Source organism: Macrobrachium rosenbergii, chromosome 49 (genome assembly GCF_040412425.1).
Source record: "Macrobrachium rosenbergii isolate ZJJX-2024 chromosome 49, ASM4041242v1, whole genome shotgun sequence".
NCBI classification, from domain to species: Eukaryota; Metazoa; Arthropoda; class Malacostraca; order Decapoda; family Palaemonidae; genus Macrobrachium; species Macrobrachium rosenbergii.
This window is the reverse complement of record NC_089789.1, coordinates 14,659,202-14,669,924: the sequence shown is the minus strand read 5'-3', so window position 1 is coordinate 14,669,924 and position 10,723 is coordinate 14,659,202. Positions and strand designations below refer to the sequence as shown.

The following is a 10,723-nucleotide window of genomic DNA, read 5'->3' as shown; positions in this document are numbered from 1 at the left end:
CTTCTCTGAAATTAACTAAATTTTGACCATGCTTAAAAGTTTGAAGCTTGATAAAATTTAGACGATCAACACCCAGTAACCGAAATAAACTTACATCTGAACAAAGCACATCTGAACAAAAGTACACCTGAACAAAGTACATCTGAACAAGGCACAACACGTAGTCACCAATTACTGTCACAGATTTTACTATTAGATAACTTTCAGCAAATATTTCATAATGCTAGCATCTTCAGGCATTGCATTTCGTTATCAAGTATGTCTTTATAGATAAGTAGTAAGTTACTAAGTTTCAAGGTGCCCTGTTGTAGTTTTTAGGATAGTTTTTTCACTTTTTTTGCATACTTGATAAGTTGTGACTTCCCAGCTCATTCTGACAAAGTGATTAAGGACTTAAGTGAATGTTTTGGAAGTTAATACAGTTAATACAATTTGTAGCCATTCCTTTCATATATATTTATTCCGTTATTTCTGAAATTCAATCAGCGATTCTCAACCGTAGAACTTTGAAAAACTCTTGAAGCATTATATATAAAGCTTAAATTGGGGGTTTAAAATAAACACTAGGGATTAAACAAGTCATCCTTCACATTTATTTTTTTTCAATTTATAAGCGCCAAGAATGTGCATACTTGTGGAGCAAATGATCTAGTCAATGAAGCAACAATAATCCACCAGCAGTACTAGTTCATACTGATAAATATTATAAAAGGAGTGACCAGATGCAATAGTAACATTTCAACAGTGGTTTGACAATCTTCAGCAATGGCAATGAAGACAAACACCAAACACTTCAGTTCTGAAATAAAACAAACTTCAAATTCTGGAAAACTACAACAATGGGAATGGTGGTTCGTGGCGCTTCATTTAAGCAAGTATAAAAAATAAAACTCTTCGTAGTGTCGAAGCCTCCTGTAAAGCTATGCATCACTTCGCTTGCAGCAACTTTTGATGGTTGCGAACATCCGATTGCTTTGTCTTCAATAGACAAATTTCATCCGAACGCTAAAGTCCATTTGCATTACAGCCACCCCTGTTCTTCCTGTAAAAGAAAATTTGTCACGTTAAATTTACTTCATTAACTCAAGTTATAATCTTTACTAGCTTTTAATGCATAGTAAACCAGAAAATGGAGTACTGCCTATAAGCAATCTCACTAATAAATGCTAACAATCCAGTAATCATTAACACCACTATCTTAAAAGTTAGATATTTTATAATGAAATGACAATGTCCTGATGAAATATTTGTAAATTAAAAAAGATATTGCAAATACTGTTCAAGCTTTTTTTTTTTTTTACTTGCAATAGGTTGCTTGGAAAAACAACTAATGGTAATGTGAGGTTTGACACTGAGTATCCAAAATTACCCAGTTCTTGGACTATTCTAGAATTAGCATGCTTCCACAAAATAATAAAAGTTAGTATCCACGTCTTCACACAAAAGGATAGTTAACTTTTTATTCCTCTATCCATTTAATTAGTTTGTCATTAAGTAGAAGATGAACATGTTTAAAGGATACACAATAGAGCAGCAAGCTTAACTGAAAAATCCCTGCACTCAATGTCTGTTGGTACAACACTGCAGCACAACTAGCATGGCCAATGATACGCAGATAATTAACCTGTAAATAGGATATTTCTATTTAAGTTTTAAGCAATTCAAAATTTCAAAGTAATCTTTATGGTAGCATATTCTACCTACTACCAACTAGATCCCAGAATTTGAACAAAATTCTTTTTATAGTAAACACTTTCGGTACACCTTTTACTTTGAAAAATCTAAAAAATTTTCTATAAAAACATGAGTCAATTCTCCCTTTTGTTTAGTAAACACTAGGACACTGAGCTAAATGTTACTAATAAAATAATGTTTTTATGCTAACTGCCTATAGTCCTTTTCATTCTACATATTGACCAGATACAAGTTGGTCATTTGGTGGATACATGCTGGTCTGTTGAAGTAATTTGAAATATTTCACTGGAAGGGAAGCTAGGCAAGGTACATCTTGACATTAGTCTTTTGAAAATATCTACAGTTTAATTTGCATGCCATTTCGATATGAATACCCGTGCATAAGACCTACAGAAGTGTATAGCTAGTTAAACATTTATCAGAACTTGAAAAACCAAAAGCAAGGCTTCAGAGCTACTATGTAAATATCTCAGAATATCTTTGTCTCAAGTGAACTACAAAGATTGTTAAAAGTACTGAATAAAACAGCACTGAAATCCCCATGACAGCTAGTTATTGAAGAACTATACTAGTAGCAGCTCCATTAAGACCAGATTCAAGTGCAGATGTGAATTTAAGTATTTGCACGAGATTTGAATTTAAACATTCGGCACTATGGGAAAATTAACGGACTAAATTCAGTGACATTTCGTTAACTACGCTATTAGTTGATTTTCATAATTCTTTAATTCATTTTCATAATTGCACTCTAAACACTGATCTCAAAATTCCTGGCTTCAGCTCCTGTTCGAAAGTTTGAAAAGGGTTAGTTAATTATAAAAAAGTTAGGAACATGTTAAGATTAGCGAACCCACTCACAGCAGGGTTCGCTATTCTTTACAAGATTGGGTTCGTTATTCTCTACATGGGAATAATCGGGTTCGCTGTTCTAGAAACGAACACTTCGGTACCAGACATTTGATCCCCAGGGGCTTGTACTAAAGGCGAAATACATTTGATCCCCAGGGGTTTGTACTAAAGGCAAAATACATTTGATCGCCCTGGGGCTAGTACTAAACACGGCGAAAGTGTAAATAAATCACTGTTTTGCAGTGTTTAGTACTAGCCCTCATGTGGAATTGGAGTTCGGACTGGAAAGGGTTGGCCATTCTTCACATGGAGATCATTGGGTTCGCTGTTCTTGACATGGAGATGCTGGGTTCGCTAATCTTATGATCCAAAAGTTAAAAGGCGTGATTTATTCATTTGTTATACATCATATACCAGCCTTGGAGAGCTAATTCTTAGTTCTCATTTGCAAGTGTTCAGCATTAAGCCTGGAGCAAGATTACCTTTCCAGCCCTGAAGTGAATTTGGATACTCTGAGCAGGGAGGAATTTCGGCAATTATCCTCAGGAATTGGCAAAAACTTATGGAGATTCAGCAACTGTCATAGCAAGAAAATTATTAGATATGGGTTATCAGAGACTAGGCGAATCAGTTTTGTCATTTTTACATCTGTATAAGCGGCGTTCAATAAACGCCCCCAACAAACATTCAACAACGCTAAGAACTGAGCAGAGGTTTCAGTACGCCCTTATAAAGTCCCTTGGGTACGCCCTTATAAAGTCCCTTGGGTACGCCCTTATAAAGTCCCTTGGGTACGCCCTTATAAAGTCCCTTGGGTACGTCCTTATAAAGTCCCTTGGGTACGTCCTTAAGTCCCTTGGGTACGTCCTTAAGTCCCTTGGGTACGCCCTTAAGTCCCTTGGGTACGCCCTTAAAAAGTCCCTTGTGGTACGCCCTTAAAAAGTCCCTTGTGGTACGCCCTTAAAAAGTCCCTTGTGGTACGCCTCTTATAAAAGTCCTTATAAAGTCCCTTTGGGTACGTCTTATAAAGTCCCTTAGGTTAAAAAGACCCCTTAAAAGTCCCTGGGGCCCTTATAGTCCCACCCTAAAAAGTCCCTTAAAAAGGTCAAAAACGCGCCTTAAAAGTCCCTTGTGGTAAAAGTCCCTTTAGTGTCCCTTGTTGGTACGTTAAAAGTCCCTTGGGTACGCCCTAAAATGCCCTTTAGTAAGTCCTAAAAATTCTCGTTGGTATGTAAAAGGGTAATTCTAAGCCGTAGTTCCGCGGTAAGCCAGACTATGGCAACTGACGTCTTCCTGTTATTTTACTTGCTTTACAAGAATTTAAAGTAACATTTTGTCGACCGGCTATAACTAAACTGTAATAATTGACCTTTGAAGACCACACTACCGACAGGGTAGATCCAAGCCGGCATTACGCGGCGAGCCCCCCACGCCCCTCCATAGCTAATACGGCAAAATTGTAACCAGTAAACATCCCTAAAAATACCCACGGTCTTAGGCAACTACCTATTAAACCTATCAGTACATTTAGAAATAACGAGAAACTTAAGTACACAAAGCTCATTTTCTGAACTTCGGTGGAATTATGTAAAACTTTCTAGAGAAAATGTACATACAAACATCGCTTCTCTGCACAAAGAGTTTAACGTTATCGAATATTAAATCCGAAAACGGGTTCTTAAGCTACGGAAACGCCTGTCATACAACCTCCAAGTTCTAAACAGAACTTACACATACTAACTTCAAATGCACTCCCAAAATCCATCGAATTTAGAAAGAGAATTATATGCTTTAAGAATTGAGCTTAACTTCACTTTCAGAACAAGAATAATTTGCAATACGATGGATAAGAAAATTAAGGATTTACATTGTCAAAATTATCAGTTAGCAGGTTACAGAAAATCCTTTTACATTTGATATACGTAAATTACGTAAATTACTGAATTTCTATGCAGTGATATAAAGGTAACAATTCGTTTAAGATAAATTTAGAACAAATTTCTCAGATATCAAAATCAGTTTGGCATTTCATTAGAACCTAAACAACTAGCTGTAAGGGCAAATTTTAAAATTGTCATTTAAACGTTTGAGAGGCCGAACGGTTTCATGTGTGTACTTCTGTGGTCACTCCTTTATTAACAATCCGGATTCACTAAACTATTAAATAGTCCCACTGTACGCAAATACTTCGTTAATGCTCCTCTAAAAATCAGGTATGTGGACTTCGACAGAATGTCAGCAAATTTTATAATTAAAACAGTTAACCTGTTTTGAACGTATGTTCGAGTTACTCAGTAGGCCAGAGCTAATTTATTTTTCCGCAATATTTACAGTACTGAACGACTACTGCTCTCCAGAGCCGATTTATTTTTCCGCAATATCTTCCGAACGGCTACTGCTCTAAGACCAAATCTAGTTTATACAAACAATATTCACAGGCTCTACTTTTGACGAACTGCTTAAATTAAAAACTTCACCTAGTAGCCTTCCATACTTAACCCATCCTGTTCCTAAACTCACCACAAACATGGCACAAACAAGTTGTGACATTTCCAGGATATTTGGGAATCCTACAAAACTCACTGAACTATATTTCATTGCAATTAAGAAGACAGGCTGTTTAATATTTATACACCGAGGGAAATTTATGACTAAAAACAGTTTCCCAAATATGTATTAAATTTTTAAAGCCACTTCAGAAATAACAGTGGAAACAACTGATTTGTATCCCACAAATGAACTTGGTTTCTTTGAAAAGCAATCGACAAAACTTGACTTTCTCAACTGCATTGCTTATGAGATCAGATTTACGGTTCACTGCATGCTAAAATATAGCCAAAATATTTGCCAAATAAGTTTAATGGCGTTTAACTACGTTCTTACACTCATACTTTACTTGAAAAATACACATTGATACTTTACTTGAAAAATACACATTGATACTTTACTTGAAAAATACACATTGATACTTTACTTGAAAAATACACATTGATACTTTACTTGAAAAATATATTGGTTAAGCAATAATTTTCATAAATTACGCTATAGCAGTAACAGTGCATGGACTAATGTATTTAAGACTTTCGTATGTGCAGCTATTAAAGATAGATTAACTTCAATTTCCGTAATCCCAAATAAGTCAAGTTAAATCAAATCACCTTGCCCCTAGTCAGGATAACAGTTTTAGTAGAATTAGAAAAATTTTCATGTATACACTTTCTTACAGGAATTAAATTACAATTTTTACTCCTATAACCTTAAAAGTTAATAAAATGATGACCTTACCATAACCTAGGCAAACTGGAGATTGGCAGTTTTAATAATCATTAAGAAAATGACTCGGAAATAAAAATCCATGGGAATTTAAACCATTACCTCAATATTACTGCACATCCAACACCACTGAAAGCAAAAACGAACACCAAAAACGTCAAGCAACTGCCTTCACCGGCTCTCAAACAAACAAAGGACAACATTTCTTCTTAGATGAAGAAGAAAACAATTCCTGATTGGCTGAGGGACAAACAAGGACTTTCTAAGAACACAGTAAGACTTTCTGTACACGTCACCCCAAGACAAACAGTAGTGACATCTGTCATCACCTGCATCACCATCATGGTTTATCTTAGGAGGCCATCAGCTGGGCCCACCAAAATATGAACACATGAATTGGATAGACATTAAAATCAGGTTATGAAGTACGGTGAGCATACCTAATTATTTGAAGTAAGAGTAACTGAATAAAACTATAAAAAAACAAGACGTGCCCTTTCCCTTGCAATAATACTCAAGAATTTAAACTTACTTTTACCATGGACACCTTTGTACTTTAATGTGTGATTCAAAGTGTGTCAAGCTGACTAAAAAAGAAAGTTTCCGGAATTCATAAAAGGAAAATTAAATATTCTATTTACCAAGCCGCAATAAGAGCAATAATCTTAGTTGTAAATTTATGATTATTTGCTTACATGGTTTAAAATGAGGAGAATTGTATTATCCGATATCTCAGTACTGTATGCCAGTTACTGAAAGCAACAAAAGAAAATTCTGCCTTTTTTCCAACATACTATCTTTCATCATTAACATTAATTGCCTCCTGTAAGCCTGGTTATATAGATTCAAGACTGACTCAGCCTGTCATTTTGGGCCGTTTTATATCTGTGCCTATCAGTTTTAGTAAAATATTCATCCTTTCAAGTAATGCGCTGTGTTGTGTGAAACCAGAATCGCTTGCTAGTCGTTCTTTAGTGAAGCTCGAATTTGACTTATCTGTGTTGATCGTCGAAATTGGAATTCTTTCAGGTTGTTGACGCAAAAGGCAATGGGTCTGGTCACAGGATTAACAAAGAATTGGGCGATTTTAGTAATAGAAGTTTGTAAACTAGGAAAAAAAACTCATACAAAATATATATATATATATATATATATATATATATATATATATATATATATATATATATATATATATATATATATATATATACATACATACATACACACACACATACATACATATGTGTGTGTCAACAATAACCAATTTTCCTTAATACAAGACGACTCTAGAGTAAAAGAAAACACACCCTCAACGCTCAGTGTCACTGTTATACTTTATCTGCTGAATCTTGTACGAACCCTTTGCTTTGTGTGTGTGTGTGTGTGTGTGTGTGTGTGTGTGTGTGTGTGTGTGTATTTGCATGTGTGTGCACTCGCTGCATATGCACAAACATTCAATATTTCGATGGTAATTGAGGTAGGAACCATTTTTTACCTTTAATCGCCTTCATCCAATACGCAATCTAATTTTCCGTTATAACATTTTCCCGAACAATATTTTTTTTTTATGTGAAACAATTTATCCCTGTAAACCTGCTTGTTAAATTTGCTTGGTCTTTGATGTCTGATGGAACGTTACACTACAACTGAAAATAATACATTTCAAAAACGGGCTCAACTCAATTCTAGTAATAATTTTTGTAAACAAATATTCATTAGTTTCGGTAAATTTAATAGTTACGTTCTACTTATTTTCATTTCTTCTTTTTTTCAGGGGCGAGTTGATGTTATTTTATCAACAAACCAACACTAAAAATCAAGTGGTGCTCGCCTGAGACTTACACTTAGTTAAAATCTTCTAATTTGACTCTAAATTTGTTTATTGAGCGATGTCATCGAAAGACAGGTGATCCCGCACCTGAGTTACCTCTTAAAGGAAAATTATGTCATGATATTATTTTATTGTCATTTGGACTAGCTACACTCCTTCAGATCTGTACATTTGACAAATTTCCTTTGAAATATATTTGCCAAAATTATACATACCTAGTCTGATATTCATACTGCTTTCTTTTACAAAACTAGACTTGACTATATTACAGTCTAACATACATGAATAAATAAAAGATTTGGTGCCGTATGTTAATACCATGATTGCTTTCACTAACATGACCTGAAATTATATGTTTGCATGAATGTCTGAAGGTGTAGGAAAGAGGAAGCAAATGTATTCCCCTTTATTTGGTGATTTTTCTACGAAAGTTTCCCTTAAATGCTGATAGTAGAGTAAATAACGGCTGACCAGAATGTGTAAGGTCTGCCGGGTTAAAGGAAAGTTTCCAAAGGGATGGTTAGTGAAAGGGTGAGAGAGGAGAGTGCAAGACCCAGAGAAGCACAAGAATGTTTAGGGATGCTTAGTTCTAGTAAGGATGGTGAGAGAGATTAGGAAAAGTGAGACAGATAGGTAAAAATCTGGTAGGGGACGAGACATGTAGGTTTATACAAAGAAAAGCGGTCATGTAAAACTCATCTGTTTATAACCCACCCACCACCCACGTCCTATCATTTTTTTTTTTTTTTACCTTTAAACTCATCCAACAACTACTAAGTGAAGAGGTCCTGTGTTTATAAGGCATCCAAAAACTCAAAACAGATATGTTGAACATTTGATAGAAACACAATGTTCAGTAATTGAAACGGAAAGATTATAGACTCGAAATTTATATGTAGATTTATAAGTGAATTTCTGATACCTTCGTGGTTGAGAATTCACACACACACACACGCACACACATATAAATATATGAAATGGTTTCCTTAATTTTTTTTCGACATTTGAAAAAAGCAAGATTTGGATGGATCAATACAAATAAACTAGGCATACAAACAGGAAAAATTCCTACCCTATTAAATTAATTTCATTGCCTAAGTATCACGTTTCTCAAAAATTTTCAGGGCCACAAGGCCAAATTTGAAAATGGGGGCCAAAGGGGCCACAGAAAATTTAGATAAAATATATAAATGTGTAATATTTTGAAATTAATCATTATTATGCTTTAAAATATTCTGTTTATCATGCTTGAGTTTAGTTTAAACATCATTGATTCAATATACCGTAATTTTTGCAGACTGGAATATTCAGTATTTTTCTCTTCTCTCTCTCTCATTAGTTGTCAATGAAATTTTTAAGCAGTAAACGATTGGTATCAGTGGTAAAAGATTATGCTGACTAGTTACTAGTTAGCATCTTCTACCTGTCTGACATATTTGAAAAGCTAAATGTTCTGAACAAAGAGCTTCAAATAAATGACTCCACCCTGTTTTCCTGCAAGGAAATTACTGCATTTAAAGGGAAACTCAAGCTGTTCTGCACTTAGGAACTTTGGAAGACGGGAGTTTGCACAGTTTTTTCTTCCTCTTAGCAGTTATATCCACCGAGCTGCTTGATGAAATCTGAAGCAGTTGCATAATGATGTGGAAACTCGATGACCTACTCAAATGACTGTGCCACACTGGTTTGCGGATCTCTTCATTGCTGATGCATCTGAACAAGTTGATGTCACAAGAAAGTTTCATTGAACTTCAGAATAACACAACAGCTCAAGCAAGGTTCAACATGGAAGACACCAGAAGCTGTATGAATCAAGATGTGTATAAGAAACTCTGGAAAGATGTGAAGTTGTCTTCTTCTTGCCTTCCCGTCGCCCAATACTTTTTCAGACTGGTTTCAGTCGGGTGATGTACCGGCTGAGTCAAAGACACGAAATCGCCCGTCTCTCTCTCTGACAGCTTTCCGTTGGATATCAAACATTAATTGGCAGCCCTGCACCAGAACACAGGGATTGATAAACCTTCTCAAGATAGAGCCAATTGTACCTACATGCATGTTTTTGTTTTGTACTTTGTAAATAAATCTTGTATTCAAATAAAATATTTTCCAATTAATATTATTTGATTTATGCCTGAAATTGTATTTTTAAGTACATGGTACTATTCAAACTATTATACCTACTTCTAGGGTATTAAGGTGAACGGATAAGAATCAAAGTTGGCATAAAATTGCCACCACCAGAAAAGGTTGAGAAACACTGGCCTAGAATCACTAGAATTTAGGAATTATTTATTTCTGTTTAAACATATTTAAAATGCAGAAAAGGCAAACTGAGGAACAGCAATGTCAAAAAAGTAACCACCAAAGAAAAACGAGATATGCTGTAAATTGCATTTTCATAACTTGAACGAGCTTACTTTGATCAGTGTCATTGAAACTGTTTTAAAATAATAGTTTCCTTTACAAACTTTACAAAACGTATGAAATGTATAAAATTCGAGGGTCAAAAATATGATAAAAAGAAAGAGAGATACGAAATAGAATCAATGTATTTTTATCATGAAGACTGAATTTAACTGCCACTATCATAGAAATCTCGTTTTGGTTTTAATTTTAATCTCCATTTTAATATCTTCGTTTAGGAAGCTTTTGCAATTAAAAGAGGGATATCAGCCATTAAAAGGGAGCCCCGAAAAGCTGCCACAAAAATTACATTTGCAAAGCAAAATAAGAGAGGAGCTAAAAAGGGCGTTCGTGTAAATCGGAAATAATTGGCTTCCCGTGATAAATGAAATGGGGTCGTGATGCTAAGATAAAATTAAAGTACAAAGCTATAAACATTAGTTTTAGAGTCTGACTTGGGTGCACTTAGAGAATCTTTTGTACTGTCGTGTGCAGCTTAAATAAAACCCTAAAAATTCGTCAACTCCTCTCTCTCTCTCTCTTTTTCTGGGGAGCTCTCTCAGTTTCTCTTTGAAAAATCTCTCTCTCTCTGCTCTTCTATATATATATATATATATATATATATATATATATAAATAAATAATGCATATATATAATGTATATATATATATA

The 10,723-nt window shown here is 34.7% G+C and overlaps 1 long non-coding RNA gene across 1 annotated transcript; it reads right to left on the bottom strand.

Moving 5' to 3' along the window:
- Positions 1-570: 570 nt before the first annotated feature.
- LOC136832114 (uncharacterized) lies at positions 571-6,018 on the bottom strand. Its single transcript, XR_010851062.1, has 2 exons — positions 5,920-6,018; positions 571-1,042 (listed from the first exon to the last, which is right to left on the bottom strand). It is a non-coding gene; the product is annotated as an uncharacterized lncRNA (long non-coding RNA).
- Between the last annotated feature and the right edge of the window lie 4,705 nt (positions 6,019-10,723).